Below are 17,678 nucleotides of genomic sequence, written 5' to 3' on the forward strand. Positions count from 1 at the left end.
GATTGGTTACCCTTGAATTCTGCAGCACAGCCCTGGATACCTTCATAAAAGCTCCCTGTTCCCCTACTCCCTCCCTTCCATCTTAGTAGAAATGGATTTCTACTAATTTCAACCAAAAATTCTTGAATTTAGGCAAACACCCTATTTTTCGCATACTCATTTATGTTTTTCTTTCATAAAGTCCACTTTTTATATGAAAAAATATACCAATTTATTTGGGTTTCTGCAGTAGATAACTTTCAGGTATTTGCTTTTTTCATGCATTTTTATGGTATCACTTCCTTCACTTTATAGAAAATTATATATTAGCTGTGCTGCCTTTGTTTTATTATATTAAATTATTTATTACAGATATAGCAAGAAAAATATTTTGTTCAGATCCATTATTTTCACCAGCCAAGAATATATAAGAATATCCCCATCTGGGCATACTTTTCACATAAGCACTGGTTAAATCTGGGCTTGCCCATATCTACACTTGACAAGTTTATCTTTAGAGTACGGTATTCTGTTCTATTCTCATAAGACAATTGCATTCATAGAACACAGGTTTCTTGTATGCAGCCTCAAATAAGATTATTGCTTAGTTTCCTGATAATTTAAAATAAAGGACAACATGATGTTGAGAATTCACCATTTCCAAGAATATTTTCCTATCCACCCTGCTGAAAGTAATTTTTTTAATATAAAATTGCTTACAGGTTGCAATACTGTATACTTCTACACCATTTTCAGTCTTTCTGACTCTCTGCAGCATTGATTTCTTAGAATTGAAATCCCCAAATGGCTGTAAAACTATGGGCAAGAGTACAAAAACCTCCTCAGAATGTATCAACTGTCCATCATAATGGTAACTATCTGGTTTTCCAGTTAGTAGAAACCTGGGTTCTCTGGGTCAGACTTTAAATGAAATTTATTTCTGTCTTTTGCTGTGGACTCTGCTCCACTACATAAGTAAACTGTTTCCAAGTGCATAATTACTTTTCCCAACCTAGTTCCATTAACCTTATAGTTAGTGGAAATATCTTCCAACTTCCAAATTCTGATGTCAGTTATCTCAGTGTTTCTATGCTGGTGTTTGGTTGGCTGGTTTGTTTGAGCTAGCTTCTGGTCTGAGGCTATCACAGCTATTTTGAAGTCACCGATTATTATAATAACCTTTATATTTACCTCTTGGCTTGTGCCAATTCTTAAGCTATTGTGTCTCTGCTTCAAACTCAGCTTTCTGTATTCAGCTTTGTTATTCTAGGAACTCTACGGACCACCATTCCCAATTAGCTAGCTGGTGCCTCCGAGTTATGAGGAAACATGGATGAAATTTTGAAATGACATCTTGATTGTGAAAGAAGTCAGACTCCCCCAAAATATGCGTGCTACATGATTTCATTTATGTGACAGGCTAAAATTGGGCAAAATAAATTTAAGGTAATGGAAATCAGAAAATATTTTTGTCTGTGGTGTGTATGGACTGGCTATAGTAAGAAAGCACAAGGAAATTTTCTTGGATGACTCTATCGCAATTGAGATATGTATGGAGGTATGTACATTTGTAAAGCTCATCAAATTGTATACTTAATATTTGTACATTTCACTGTTTTCAGATTTTAATTCAATTTTAACAATGCCTGATATAATTGAATCAGGGCTAAGAAAAAAATAAATTACAGAAGGTAAAAAAGGCAAAAATTCAGAGTAATAGTTTTTTGGTTTGTTTGTTTGTTTGTTTGAGACCAGGTCTTGCTGTGTCACCTAGGCTGGAGTGCAGTGGCACAATCTCGGCTCACTACAGCCTCTGACTCCCAGGTTCAAGCAGTTCTCCCACCTCAGCCTCCCGAGTAGCTGGGATTACAGGCGTGCGCCACCACGCCTGGCTAAATTTTTTTTTTTCATGTTCAGTAGAGATGGGGTTTCACCATGTTGGCCAGGCTGGTCTCAAACTCCTGATTTCAGGTGATCCACCTGCCTCAGCCTCCCAAAGTGCTGGGATTACAGGTGTGAGCCACCACGCCTGGCTGTAATGGTTATCTTTTGAGCAGGCAGGTAGTGATTTGAATGAAGTATTATAGAAACTTCTGGAATGTTGGCAGTATTTGCATTCTTGATTTGGATGCTAGTTTTGTGGGTATGTTCAATTTGTGAAAATTAAATATATATATATATATATATATATGAAGTTGAAATGGCCTATAAATATTTGTTTTCTAAAGCCAATGATGCAATATTCAAATACTTCTTGAATTATTGTACTAAGGTAGGCATTCAATAATACAGTCATCCACAAACTTTATTATTAATAGTAAAAGAAATAAAAAGAGCACAGTAGGGGAGATGAGTGACAAACAAGAGGAAAATAAAAGGTAACTTTGTGAGAGGCAAAGTTTTGAAACTTGAGGAGTAGTGGAGTCTGTTCTATGCTTCATGTGATGTGACAATAAATTTCAGCTCTGCCCTCCTGGCTGACAGCTGTTTTCAAGATGAGAGAGGGAAATAAGAATGATTTTTTCTTGAAGAAAACAGATGGTTACTTAGGTGTGTAAATTTTTTCCAACGGAAGATTACAAAAGCAGAAAGACACATGCTTTGTACACAGTCTTTTGTTTTATACTTTTATTGAAACTGTTAGCTGCATTGCCAACTGTCATTTTCAGTTGTCACTAATGTAACCAATGTAAAAATGAGAAATAAATATTATGGTCACTAAAACTGCTGTTGTGTTTGACGTGTATGTATATTGTCTGTTCGATAGATGTTTCTCTCTCGTTATATGTTTATTTTTCAATTTTACACATCTGTCTATACACATTGTCTTTCCATATATATTAACATATGCATCGTTAAACGATTATTGGCATAACTATTAATAGTTGCAAATCTGCTATAAAACCACAGCCAACCAATTTTTCTACACAAGAGAAATTATTTTACTCCAGTTTAGTAACTGAGCTACATTGGTATATAGCTGTAAGCACTTACGTTATTGCAAAGGTGTTTTAGCGATTTAGCAATATTCTTTGTGATCTTTACTGGAGAGGAACCAAAAATACTGAGGCTGTTATTCTATTGTAAATCTGTTACCCTTACTCTCTAGATTTCTAGCTAATTCCTTCTCAGGAGCAGTCCTAAATTGTACTCTGGTACAACAAGAGACTTAGGTGTAGGCCCTTGTTGAACCAGGTTCCTTTAATCCCCAAAAGACAAAAAATAAAGAAGCCATTGCAACCCCTCTCTTCAGCTCTTTCTAATAATATGGAAAATATTTCAGCAATGGGCTTACTTAAATGACATACCAGACAGTTCACACTATGATAAAATTCTCAGTATCTGGGTCCCCTCCCTTTATGATAGGAGTAGTGATGGGAACATCGAGTCATTGAGAATAGTGTTTAAAGTTCATCTTCTGGTTGAGCCAGGGAGATGATGACTTTCTCAGTGTTTAAAGTTCATCTTCTTGCTGAGCCAGGGAGAAGACCATTTTCTCTGGAAAGTTTAGGAAATCTGAGAAAGACTGAAAAAACAAGGTTAATATCAGAGTAATGAATGCCCTTTAATCTAACCCACAGGCGTGTAGGATACCTTAATTTGAACAGAACGATCACATCCATTCTGTCTTTATTAAGCATGACCTATTGAAAGCTCTGTTTATGTTGGCTTATATACCAGGAGACACATCCAGTCACTCTCTAAAAAAACCAAGGACACAAACCAAAACAGAGAGGAAAGAATCCAGTAAACTACAATGGTGTCATCCTACCCAAGGAATTTGAAATGTAGCAAGAGTAACACAGCTGCCATAGGTACCTCAGTGTTGAAACAAACAAATGCTCCCATCTTAATTTGGGAAACATTATATTCTCCTGTTCTTAAAAATAAAGGTTGTTTTCAGTAATTTTCTGTTGCATTATCTCTAAATACTGAAGCATAGTTGGGGTATATATCTATTATATATATAATAAATATACATATATACTTAGCTTTATGTATATACATATATTCACCCGTAAAAAATACATATATGTGTTTTTTATATATATATATATATATATATAAAGTATGTATATATACTAAACTTGAATTGGGAACACAATCTTCTAAGCATGTACATAACTAAAGATATCTATACGCCTAAATACTTCTCTAGATACTTAAATATATATTTCCCTTTTTTTTAGCATTTTGATTACTATAACTCTAGACAACTTCCAGCAAGAACAAATTTTACATGCAGTATAAAGATTTCACTTTCAGTATAAAGGTGTGAGACTATATTAGCTGAGGAATTATGTCAACCCTTCATTTTATTTTGAATAGAAGTATCAATCACTACATGAACATTTACATGAAAACAGTGTAACTTAATTTCTTTCTGAAACAGAATGTTTTTTATATTAGAGCATTATGTTTGAAATTTAATATCTATATAAATTAGTCACTTTTATAAGCTATATTAAACTTGTATGTCATGGAAATAGACATGAAAAATCATGAATAAAATACAGAAAATAAATTATTATCAAATTTCTTTTTATAAGAATGGAATATTAATAACTAATAATTGAAAACAACCTTTAATCATTATTTAATATGCGTTATATGTTTTTCTAAGTAATTTATATCTCATAATTAATTTAATCTTTACTACACTCCTGGCAGGTAGATGATTTTACAAATGACTGACATAGAGCAGAGAGAGAAAATATATTTTTCTCAAGTTTACAGCTGATTTGTTGCATAACAGGAATTTGGATCCTGACATTGCAGCTAGTTTAAATCATAGGCTTAATTCTGTGCCGTGTACTTTTTTTGCTTCTCTTGTAACTGATTATGTTTATCCAGATTTGTATTTTTAAATCTATATTAGATTTACTTTCTACATCTTTCAGTTAACATGTTATTAAATTTTTCAAAAGTTTTAAAATTATGTGTAATTATATGTCACTTTCAAATTTGGGGAAATAAACTTGGAATGTAAATAAGTATATAATACAATTGGAAACAACCTTGTTATTTAAATGACTTCACTACTATGGATCAGAATTGTTTTTTCATCTTTGAGACAAGTATATTAGAGGAAGTGGCAAATGCCCTACTATTTAGATTCTGAAAAATTCAAAAGCAATGATTCAAAGGCAAAAATTCAAAACCAATAATTTCCTTAACATGACATGAGGAAATTTTCCGACTTTGCTTTCTGCTTTCGATGATTGGTGATATGTTGAGGAAGATGAAGTTTATGCAAACTGGTTCCTGACACTGTCCTATGACTTTAGAACTATTCCTCATCTAGATCTTGCTTTCCAAACACTTTGTAAATTATAAATAGCGACACAATGCCCCCAGATAGTAAGTACAATGTAGAGACTTACATGATATGCATTCCCTCAAAATAACAACTACAAATAAAATACCAAGATGAATCATAACTTTAGCTATTCTTTCCAAAACTCATTCCAGAAAGGAAATGTAAAGTTTTCAACCTTTAATCTCACCCTATTGTACTCTGTGCTTGAAGTTTCAATAAGTTTCAAGTGACACATGAGACTAGCTAGGAGACACTGTTAAGTGATGTTCACGTCTCAGTTCTTAATGGGGACTTTGTTCTTCTTTGGATCTTGTAAATGGCATTTCTTTCTTATTCTTCCCTCAGTGATGGCCCTAAATACTTTGAAAGACCCTCTACCAATCACTCTTGTCATACTTCATGCTGAATAGCACTGTGCTGCCCAGAAAGGAAGAAACCAAACGTGTTTGTGGCACCGACCTAGAGGCATATGCCAAAATATATATGTACAAAGCCACAAGACTTATTAAAGTCATTGTCAATTTTTTGCCCTTGAAAATTTACAATTAGCTACATGGGAGTATAAAGTCATTCATCCAACTCTTTTGACTCATTCTTCTATAGTGCTTTCTCTTTCTCTCTTTTTCCCTTAATGAGAAGGATAAAAATATTGTAATTTAGATGTGATGCAACATTTATCTTTGTAAGGAAAGAGACTGATAACACTGACATTTCAAGTAAAGTCTATAATTTCTTCAGAAAAAAAAGACAAATGCCATATAAACACAGCCTGTCACCAGTCTTAATCTTTAGAAAACAAGGCGTTAAATTCCACCAAAAAATTATCAATTACACTTTTCCTATTGAGAGACATTAACTTTATTATCATTCATCTGTGTTCTATTTATCTAATTAATATTTAAAATATTACTATTTTTAACAATTAAGTTTCCTGTACACACATATATCCAATTTTCTCTATTTTTGATATTTTTTACCTCTTGAATATCCAAAAATGAGCTTAAGTTAGCATACTAAGATTATGCAACATTGTTTCAATTTCTCTTGATAATTATCCATGACCAATTCAACAAAATTTATCTCTAAAATATTTGCCTGCCTTCACGATCGTCATCAATGCTGTCCTATAACAATCTCTCATCAGCTTTCACTTGGACAACCTCATAATTGTTCTTTCTCCATTTGGCCCCCTTAAATAAATTTGCATCAAGCCTCAAGGATGATACACCTAAAAGGATATATACACCTAAAAGGATATAGGTGATACACCTAAAAGGATGATACACCAAAAAGGATATATTTCCATCAAGCCTCAACGATGATACACCTAAAAGGATATATGATACACCTAAAAGATGATACACCTAAAAGGATGATACACCTAAAAGGATATATATACACCTAAAAGGATATACACCTAAAAGGATACACCCAAAAGGATATATGCCATAACCCTGATTTAAATGCCTAATTGTCAACCTGGCACATATTATGATAGTTCATCAATGGAAAGGCTTAGTCGAAGAAACTTTTCTTTTTTTTTTTCTTTGAGATGGAATCTCACACTGTCGCCCAGGCTGGGTTGCAGTGGCGCGATCTCCGCTCACTGCAACCTCCGCCTCCTGGGTTCAAGTGATTCTCGTGCCTCAGCCTCCTGAGTAACTGGGATTATAGGCACCCGCCATCATGCGTGGCTAATTTTTTTTTTTTTTGTATTTTTAATAGACACAGGGTTTCGCTATGTTGGCCAGGCTGGTCTTGAACTCCTGAATTTGTGATTTGCCCACCTCAGCTTTCCAAAGTGCTGCAATTACAGACGTGAGCCACTGCATCCGGCCAGCTGAAGAAAGTTTTTTCCACTTGAATTTTCAGCCTACCCTGCTCCTTTCCCTATTATTATGTAGCATAAAATTAGAAGCTATTCCTTTCAATAGTCTCCTAGGCAATTCTGCTTCTCAAATCATCACTATAACCCTTTAGCCATCCTTCCTCACTCTGACTTACTGACAACAGTCAATCTGCTAATAGTGACAAAGTTTTTCATTCTTCCATCTCTTTGTATCACCTAGTGTAACTCTCATCACTCTCAAACTGCCACTTTACACATTATTAATAAGCAAAGAGGTGGTTATTAATAGGGTTAGGGTTAATTTTCTTAGAAATGGTTATTAATACGGTTATCAATGTTGGCACAATGATAACCAAATAATTAGCTATTAATAATTTGTAAAGTGGAAGTTTGAGAGTGATGAGAGTTAAACTAGGTGATACAAAGAGATCCCTCTGCAAACCATATTTATCTACCCTTTCATGCTAATATATTTGCCTACAACAAGAGTCAGTCCTCCGCCTGTGTGATTTTGTTAGAACAGTTACACTCATTGCCACATATGTCGTTAATATCTATTTTTGCACTACAAGGGTAAAGTTGAAAAATGTAAAAGCCAACACATGGCCTTCAATGCCTAAAATTTTTGCTATTAGTTATAGAAAAAGTCCCAACCCCAACCTACAATATACTTTTGTTCCTTCAACTATCTAATCTCTACTTACATTCAAGATTGAGACGCATTAGTTCTACATGAAAACAAAAGAATATGCATACTGCCCATTGAGATTGGGTTACCACCACTTCTCTAAGCAAGCCTTTGTTTCCTGAACAGCCATACTCTTTAAGCATACATTTATTCTACAGAAATTTCCTGTTTATTTTTCTGTCTTTGCTGTATTCTCCTTTGTAAGAGACACTTTTCCTTTTTCTATCTGCATCACAAATACCTAGAGCGTAGCAAGCAGATAATATTGTTTGCAGACTTGAAATGGCAGGAATAGTGCTGGCAAGTGAAGATCCCACCATTATTATCTGCCTAAAGTCAAAGGGATGACAAAGTAGTAGGAAAAATGTTGTGATTACTATTTCTTACAATACAGCATTATAATGGCACTAGTTGAGATAACAAGTAAAAAAACAATGGAAGTTAATTAAGAGAAAAAACCTGATTGCCAGAAAGTAAGTCTGTCAAGAAAGTTTTGTACTAAGAGGAAAAAATAGATTTCAGATCCCAACCATGTGCCAAACGCATCTTGCTAGGATGGTGTTAATGATCCAATTTTCTTATTTAGCTAAAACCCTAAGAAAAGGAATAATATATCTATGCCCCCAAACTAAGAAATAGATGAATGTTACGTTCTGTCACTTTCTGAAGTTCATGGCTCTTTAGACTAGATGAGAACAAGTTGCCTGAAAATCTCTTTTCCCAAAGCAGTAATGTGGGATCTGAATGGCTATTAAACAAGCTCAAGTATGGAATGTACACATACAAAACAGTTTGATTTATCTCTTTTTACTGCCCTAGAATGTACAGTTTTACATTTTCCTTTCCTAATGGGAGGCCGATTCCTTAATGATATCTTAGGGTGATACCATGACTTTTCATTCACTTTGATATTCTAAGGATTCTGCCCAGCCTGGATGAAAATACTAACCTCAACCCCCCTCAAATCCTATCTCCTACCCTTCCCTCAGTAGGCTTGTACTTGGGATTGTGAAGTGGGTGAGGAAAGGTAGCCAGGTTTTCACTAGGTTTTGAACTATAGATTGTGAGAGTGGTGGATGGGGGGTGGGGAGGGTATGATTTGGTTCTAGGACAAACTTTTCTCTGTTAACTTCCAGTATCCAATTCTCTCTTTTTTATATAGCAGCATTTTAAGTATTGTTAATATATCTCTATCCTAACTCTCGGTTGCTGCATCAAGAGAAAAAGACTAAATACAAATAACATATCCCTCATAAGTATCAAACTCAATAAATAAATGTACCCAATAAATACAGCATTAGAATATAAGAATATATTTTCAGTACATTTGTTACCTATGTAATTTGAATAGATTAACTGAATACATTTTTAATGTATTCAGGAATGTGAAGAATACATTCACAGAAATACATTTTGAAATGTTCTGCCATATTTTCAATAAAAGACATATGAACAATAATACATCTGCAGGGAAAATAGTCTTGAGTTTTTTTGTTTTTGAGTAAGGAATTTATAAGGACTTTTTACAGCCTCTATTGTTTTTTGAAGGCTGTTAATAACTCTGGGTTTGAAGGTATTCTCTCCTCCTTTTCAAGCATACGACTATTCCTTCTCATTCTGGAGACATGGGCTGCTTAAACCAGCATTTCACCCTCAAATATTTCCAGCAAAGAAAGAACCATGTTCTGTGCTCATAGTTGTCCCCAACAAACAGGTGACACATGTCAAGTTTTCCTATGAATATTCTACCCATACTGTCCCCAGCCTGGTTATATTGCTAATTCCGCAATTTAGCAAACTCCTTGCCAGGGATCAAGATCTCAGTGTCCTCTATCTGTATACAATGCAGCCAACAAAAAGATTGAGATCATGTCCTTTGCAGGGACATGGATGGAGCTGGAGGCCATTATCCTGAGCAAACACACACAGGAACAGAAAATCAAATACTGTATGTTCTCACGTGTAAGTGGGAGCTAAATGATGAGAACACATGGACACATAGAAGAGAACAACAACACACACTGGGGCGTTTTGGAGGGTGGAGGGTTGGAAGAAGAGGGTCAGGGAAAACAACTGATGGGTATGAGGCCTAATACCTGGGTGATGAAACAACCTGTACAACCAACCCCCATTACAGAAATTTACCTATGTAACAAACCTGCACTAATACCCCTGAACTTTTAATAAAAGTTAAACATATATAAATATACATATGTATATAATCTCTTGATATTGAAGAGTGTGTTTGTATATAATATATATAATGTATTTACATATATATTATATGTACACAAAGTGTGGCAATCAGGGCCATAAGAATGCTCAGGGAAACTTGGGACAGAACAGGGATTTCTGCAATGAGGTGAGACAAGGGATAAAATTAAGGAAATTATGTTATTTCCATGTTAAATGGTGACCCAGAAGGCACAGAGCCTTGAGGATGCTCAGATTGCACCAGTTATTAAACTCTAACTCAATATGATCGTATTTTCCTCCATCTTAGAGGCTCAGGATCTTTTTTTGTTTTAAGAGATAAAGTCTTGCTATGTTGCTCAGGGCTCAAATGATATTCCAGCCTCAGTGGAATACATTTTAGTGGCTCATTTTCAAGTCTTAAGAGTTTCTCAAGTGATCATCTATTCTGTTCTGCTACTCTACACACACACACACACACACACACACACACACATACTTCAAAATCAAGAGATTGCCCCCTTCCTTGGTTTGGGAAACGGAAAATAAAACATCCCAGAAATCCCAAAGCAACACAATTCTTCATTTACTTTTCCCTAAAGGCTATATAGATAGAGACAGATAGGTGGGGACCTGGGGTGATGGTTGTGGAATATGAGAACCAGCGTGGCCATCTACTAATAAATTCTCAGAAACAATTATGCTTATAATTTTTATAGTTTCTTGGTCATGTGTTTGGAGTATAAAGTATTTAGTGTCTCTTTTTCTTCATTCTTGAATTCTAGTTGAAAAAGCCAAAGCAACTGGAAAGATCCATTCAAAATTACATCTTACAAGTATTAACAATTGAATTGTCAGAGAGGGAACACTGGTTAAGAAAGTCACATGGATCTGAATAGTAAAATATATGGAGACACAAAAGGACATGGTATATTGAACAACCCTGAATGCTTAGAATTTTGGAATGCAAAAATCAAAAAGTAAAGAGGAGAAGGTGAAGAGGGAAAGGTTTTCAGGAAACAGATGAGCAAGTGTCTTACATGCTCTATTTAAAGTTTCAAACATAGTCAAGAAATTTGCTTTTTATATTAAAGCATATTCTTATCTAGATATAACAGAAATTTTCAGAAATGTATCTCACATTATTTGCTTTAAGCAATTCTACCAGAATTGAATATCTTTATCCATTGGATCTAAAGAGCCTCATGGCTGGGCAAAGTGGATCACACTTGTCATCCAAACACTTTGGGAAGCCCAGGAGGGAGGATCCTTTGAGCCCAGTAGTTTGAGGCCAGCCTGGGCAACATAAGGATACCCCATCTCTACCAAAAAATAAAAATAAAAATAACCAGGCATGGTGGCTCATATCTGTGGTCCCAGCTACTCAGGAAACTCAGTGGGGGAGGATCCACCAGGAGGCTGAGGCTGCAATGAGCTGTGATCGTGCCACTGCACTCCAGCCTGGGCAATAGAGCAGATTGTCTCAAAAGATATAAATAAATGAATAATTAAATAAATTATAAAGATCTTCACAAGCATAAAGGGTAAAATTTATGTAAAACATATTTTTATTATTTTCACAATGTCTTACTTAAAACAGGAAAGATTCTCAACACGATTTTTATACACTTTAAATTTTAGCATCAAAATTTGAATAAAGATGTTGAAAATAGTTCAGTTTACAGCTCTGTGGGGAAACTCCCGAGAACTAGATGGTTGGAACAAATATCAAATCAGAAAAATATTAAAGATGGCTGAACAAGAGCAGACTATTAGATGGAATATATAAAAACCAGTTAACACCAAAAAAAGTAAGTGTGCTGCATGTTCTGAAGCTATAAATTACCCTGAATTACTCACCTATCTAAAGAATATGATCTCTGTGGGTTTTTAAGTGGATATTAAAGGAAGCCTCATTATGCACAGAGCAGATTTTTATAACTCTGGAAAGAATATGCCAAATAGTATAAAAATCTGGAAGCATGGTTGAATAACATTATCAGTTTCCAAAGATAAAATAGGAAATTCTAAGAATAAAAGTGTTGTCCATTTTTATGCTACATTCTCCAGTAAAAATAGCCAATGTTTCAAGTGATGACAATAAGTAGGGATTGAGAAGTATAATTTTATTCTATAAGTAAATGATATTACATTGTCAAAGTGAACAATGTATATTTGATTAAAATGTACAAATATGAAGAACCACAAAGTGGAATCTTTATAATAAGACTCAAATATTGAAATTTGATTAAAAATAAATGAAGCATGAACATGATTTTTTCTTTTTTATTGATACGTATTCTCTGATGAGAAATATCTATTGAAATTTTTTAATGTCTAAAAAGTTGTTTTCATTTGTAATAAAATGAACATTATATAAGCATAAATATTTTAAATATTAAATTAAAAATTTCATATGCTTCAATATTACATTCATAAAAGATGTTTAAAGAATCTATTGACAAGATAATCAGTAGAGATACATTTATATTTTACAAATTAAAAAAGGACCAGATAAAAGGTAATTTTAATGTGCAGATAAGGTTTTGAAAAGAGATGAATAAGTCTAAACATGTATGCCAATGAAATTGTTTACTCTAATTGGATAAATTTTATTTTGAGATCTTAATATAAACTTTATTTAACTCAGGAAAAAAACATATTTAGGCAAACATTACGAAGCATAAAACTTGCTGCTCAAAAAATCTAGATGGAAAGCTAGCCTTTAGAGAATTATACAATTAAAGTATAGTTTTCTTTTTTTTTCTTTTTTTATTATACTTTAAGCTCTAAGGTGCATGGGCACAACATGCAGGTTTGTTACACATGTATACATGTGCCATTTTGGTGTGCTGCAACCATTAACTCGTCATTTACATTAGGTATATCTCCTAATGCTTTTCTAGTGAGCTATATTTTAGCTGAAAGTAAGAACCTAATTTCTTAGTGGAAAAAAGCAAATGTAGACAGTCAAGGTAAGGTGTTTCAAGTGAAAGGAGAAAGGAAAAGTCAAGCCTCATGGCCATTGTATCACTTGGAAGTCACACTTTATGTCATCATCACTAGTGACAACACACATCTCTTAATATCACTAAGTCCTCTGGCTCTCCTTTGTGTGTATGGTATGTGGATGTCAATCATTTCTAATAGTTGAGTTTTAGAAACAACCTTACACATTAAGTTTATGTAATCTCTAATCATCAAAAATTGCAAAGTCTTCATTGTGCCCTGCAAGCCTCTGCTAATCTTTAGGTTTTCACTAGCTCTAAATTTACTCTTATGGTAATTTATATTAAACCATTTCATATAATAAACTGCATATATAATTGAAAAGGATTTACAATTATGATAAAATAGTTATCTAATTGCTTTAATTCTCCATTATTTTCCTAGTAGACTACTGAATTCCTGAATTTCCAATTCAATGTGCGCCCTAAATTTACCACAGTGTTACTTTCAACGACTTACTCTCCACATAGATTCTCATGCTATTTAATTTTAGTTATGAGCAAATACAACTATCTTCATTGAATCATGTAGGGTGTTGATATAAAATTTGTTTGCAGCTTATCTATTATATTTTGAGAATTATAATACAGATCATAATACAAGAGGTATGTGCAAGACATGAAGATCACAAAATAAACACAAAAGTAGAGTTTTAACCCACAATTTCACAGTCTTACAGGGAAGATAGACACATATCAGGTAGTATAATAACGTGTGAAGTGCAATAACAAAGATTCAGATAACACTGTGAGTCCACAATGAAAATACACTACTCAGACTTGGGAAATAAGAGGCGGTTTTCTAGGTAAGTTGATGACTAAGCTGGCCCCAAAAGAACACATTAGGAGAAGTGTAATGTGGGACTGGAGAGATAAAGGAAAAGGTGTTTCAGGCTGAAAAAGCCATAGGAACAACAAGAAATAATTACATATGTGGAAAATGTTCAGGAAATTAAAAGCAGGAACAGAAGCATAAATTCTAGAGGAAAAAGATTCAGATAATAAGATAGAAGAGTGCAGTCATGAAGATTCCTCTCAACTGCAGTGGTTTTAGAAACTGAAGGATTGGAATATAGAAAGATATTTATGTGGAGAGTTAGGGAGGACGAGGTGATAAACATTACTCCGAGATTTGGACTTTGGGTGGAAGATCGTAATGGCAAAAAACCACATAGGAATACAGAAAAAAAGGGTACTGCTTACATAGTTTATCCATTAGAGTTGTAAGACTGCAATCAATAGAAGATAATGTTGGCTATCTTACGTAGAAAGGAAACTTGTTGGGAATAGTAGGCAGCCTCTAAGATGTTTCCCAATCATGTGAATCCCCTAGGATTCACAGCCTTGTATAATCCCCTTCCACTGACTGTGGGCTGAATTTATTGACTTACTTCTAATGAACAGAATAAGCTGAAGTGATGGGATATTACCTCAGGGATTAGGTTAACAAGAATGCTGTGGTTTTAATCACGGATGTTCTCTCTTTCCCTCTTGGATCACCAACCCTCATAAAACACAGCTGCCATGCTGTAAGAAAACCTTGTAGAGAGGCCCATATAGCAAGTTTGGAAACAAACTTTCTGAGGTCTGCCAACAGCCACATGAGTGAGCTCACCTGCCCCAGCTGAGGCTGGCAATAGCTGCAGCCCCACCAACAGCATGATTGCAATCTCATTAGAAAACTAGAGCTGGAGGCACCCAGCTAAACCACTCCCAAATCCCTGAGCTACGGACACTGTAAGAAACAATCAACGTGGTCATTCTCAGTTGTTTCATTTTGAGGTAATTTGCTTTACATCAACAAATAACTAACACAGGAAGATATCAGATGGGGCATAGTTAGAATAGTAGCTATGAAAATAGGACAGCATCCAGAAAAGAAACCGAAGCAGCAAGAATTGCTCAACCATGCAAGCGGAATGCCATCATTGAAATAAGTGGACTTCAAGTTTTTGGTCCTTGTATTACAATATCCAGAATGATGGAGAAAGAATCCAATTGTCTGTTTCAGAAACATGCTCACCCTGAGGCCACAATATGGTAAATTAAAATACCTGCAAAAATAGCCTTTTACATTCTCTAAACACTCCTTTGGCATCTGCAGTGAGAGGGCAGAGCTCCTGGACTGACAAAAATGCATTCAAATGAGAGAGAGAGATTTTTCCGAAATAAAACCAAGCAGCCATCAAGAAAGACAAACTGGTGTTGGGTATACAACACACAGTGAATGCCCACTATCTGGGGAGGAAGGAATCTACTATTGGACATAGTAACATTTTTATGACATCTAGGTGAAGATGTGCATGAACAGTTTAATATATGGGTCTAAGCTTAAATGAGAGAAGCCAGGACACAGTTGAGAGTCATCAGCACTTAGCTGGCATTGGAGTAAAGATAAATTTATTTTTTCATTTGTGGGAAGCAGGTCAAATAAGAAGAGACTTTAACTGATGATGGGATGCTATGAAGTACCAACAATGCAAAGAAATATCTCAAAGAAATATCAACATTTTAAAGAAAAAGAGAAGCACATAGAGATAATAAGAAATAACAGTAATTTGAGAAGAATCAACAGAATCTTGGGCACCGAAGTCAAGGAGAAGAGAATTTCAAAGAAGTGACTGGCAGTATCAGTTGTACTAGAATATTTCAGTAAAATATCAACTCCGAAATGGCCTTTACTTTTGGAAATCAATGTTGATGGATACCTTTCCTGAAAACATGTCAGTCATATCAATATCAATATCAAAATCGTGTTCATAAAAGTTGGTGGCTATTCTTTGCACTTAGAATCAAGTTCCAAGTTCTAGGCTTACTTTCAAAATTCTCACATATTATATCTGCTCAATTTAGCACCTGTAAAGACTGTTTATCTCCCTGGCAAGATTATATAATAAGCCAACTTGAAAACAGTTTAAATTACAAGCTGACACTAAACAAAGTCTGTCTTTCTAGTTCGCTTCGTCTCCCTCAAGCATGTGTGTCTGAATTTCCATGGAGTCAATAAAACAGAGTTATAGAGTTCACTATATCTTTAATCTTTTCCCTCTTGTCTGCTAATTACAAAGAAAGCAGACTGAGTTTAGATACTGTTAGGCTGTTTATAATTATCCACCTTTGCTTGACTATGTATTCTTTTTAGTACAGAAAACCAATCAACAAACAAACAAAAAAACAACCAATTGTCACTGTGTGATTTATTTCCTAAACTAAACCACCATCAAACAGATAGCTACACTAATATAAACACAATTTTAAACAGGCAACATTAAGTAATGTGTGAAAAATAAGCTTTAATATTGAAAAAAAGAAGTGTTGTAATGTGTGCAATCTACACCATTTCTGTTTTTAATTTAAGAGGTGTTATGTTTGAAGATTTACTGGTCCATTGTAACAGCAGAGCAAAAGGGTTAGAGGAGTACTTGGGGTCAACAAGATTCCAGTTTTTCTTTACTCTTTAAGCCACTTTTCTAATAATCATGCAAACTTGGGGAAAATATTTCATAAACCTAGTTTTAAAAGTAAACTCTTTTTAGTATTTGTTTTAGTTACTTTGGTTATATATTTTGAAGATCTTTTCCCAGGTTAATAGAAATACTGATTTGTTTCAGTGTCTCCCAACATTAATATAAGTCTTACATGCAGTTTGTGACATGACTTATTTAAAGTTAGCAGGAGAGCAGCCATCGTCCTTTGCCAATTCCAGTTCGCATACTAAATGCAGATATTCTCATGCAGTACAGCACCTGCATAAATTTGAAAAATTGAGAATCATGGAAATGGTATTTCAATAGCAGTTCAGTTCAGCAAATGGACAAAATTTATCATGCGACATAACACTTTGAACAAGGTTAATGCCCTGCGGAAACCACATTTCCCTGAAAAAGATTTTGTTGTTGATGACGATGATTTTAAATAAATACATACGTAATCCTTCAATTACACATTTTTTCTCTCATATCTAGATAGTGCTAAATTATAGGTCAATATCATAAAAAGAAAGAAAAAACTATACCTACAGTAAAAATAATGTACAAGAGGCATGTAAACAAATAACACACATACACAGCTAAATGGGAGAGAGCCAACAACTCTTTTTAAATCGTGAGTATCTGATGGAATTTTATTTTACAAAATGTGTTAATGCTTGCTAATGTTTTTAATTTTTTTATCCATTCCCAAATTCAAAGATAATGACAATTCTGACAAGACAAGAAATTATAATATAGTTACGTGAATTATACAGCTAATAGTCATTTTGTGCTCTTTCTTTTTAACCAGAGAAAACTGTCCCATTTTAGTACACACACAAAGAGAGAGACACACTGAAAGAGTGAGAGACAGAGAGAGGTACACACACATACACACACACACACACGGAGTAAAATAGTCTGCCCCTACTGTCAAGTTAAAAATTATCAATTATGAGGAATTTGGCAAGTGTGGATACTTTGTAGAACTTGAAAACGTGTAATAAACTTTAAAAGTTTGTCTGTAATGAATGGTTTCTTGATCTGTGCTCCCATCCCATACTCATCCTCTCTTTCTCTCTCTCTCCATATACAAACCATAGAATTTTTTGCACAAGGAATCAAAGCAAAGCAAATTACTGAAATTTCTGGAAGAGCTCAATCTTTCTTA

At 34.4% G+C, this 17,678-nt stretch overlaps 1 long non-coding RNA gene across 1 annotated transcript in view; it reads right to left on the reverse strand.

The window, feature by feature from the left end:
• Nucleotides 1-2,261: 2,261 nt before the first annotated feature.
• Nucleotides 2,262-17,678, reverse strand: part of LOC100937383 (uncharacterized) — a 60,385-nt gene continuing 44,968 nt past the window's right edge. Inside the window, exons 7-8 of the long non-coding RNA XR_151360.4 lie at nt 16,677-16,783; nt 2,262-3,505 (exon numbers count right to left, since the gene is read on the reverse strand). This is a non-coding gene — a long non-coding RNA (uncharacterized LOC100937383). The remainder of the gene's footprint in view (nt 3,506-16,676; nt 16,784-17,678) is intronic.

Source organism: Pongo abelii, chromosome 22, assembly GCF_028885655.2.
Source record: "Pongo abelii isolate AG06213 chromosome 22, NHGRI_mPonAbe1-v2.0_pri, whole genome shotgun sequence".
Lineage (NCBI taxonomy): Eukaryota > Metazoa > Chordata > Mammalia > Primates > Hominidae > Pongo > Pongo abelii.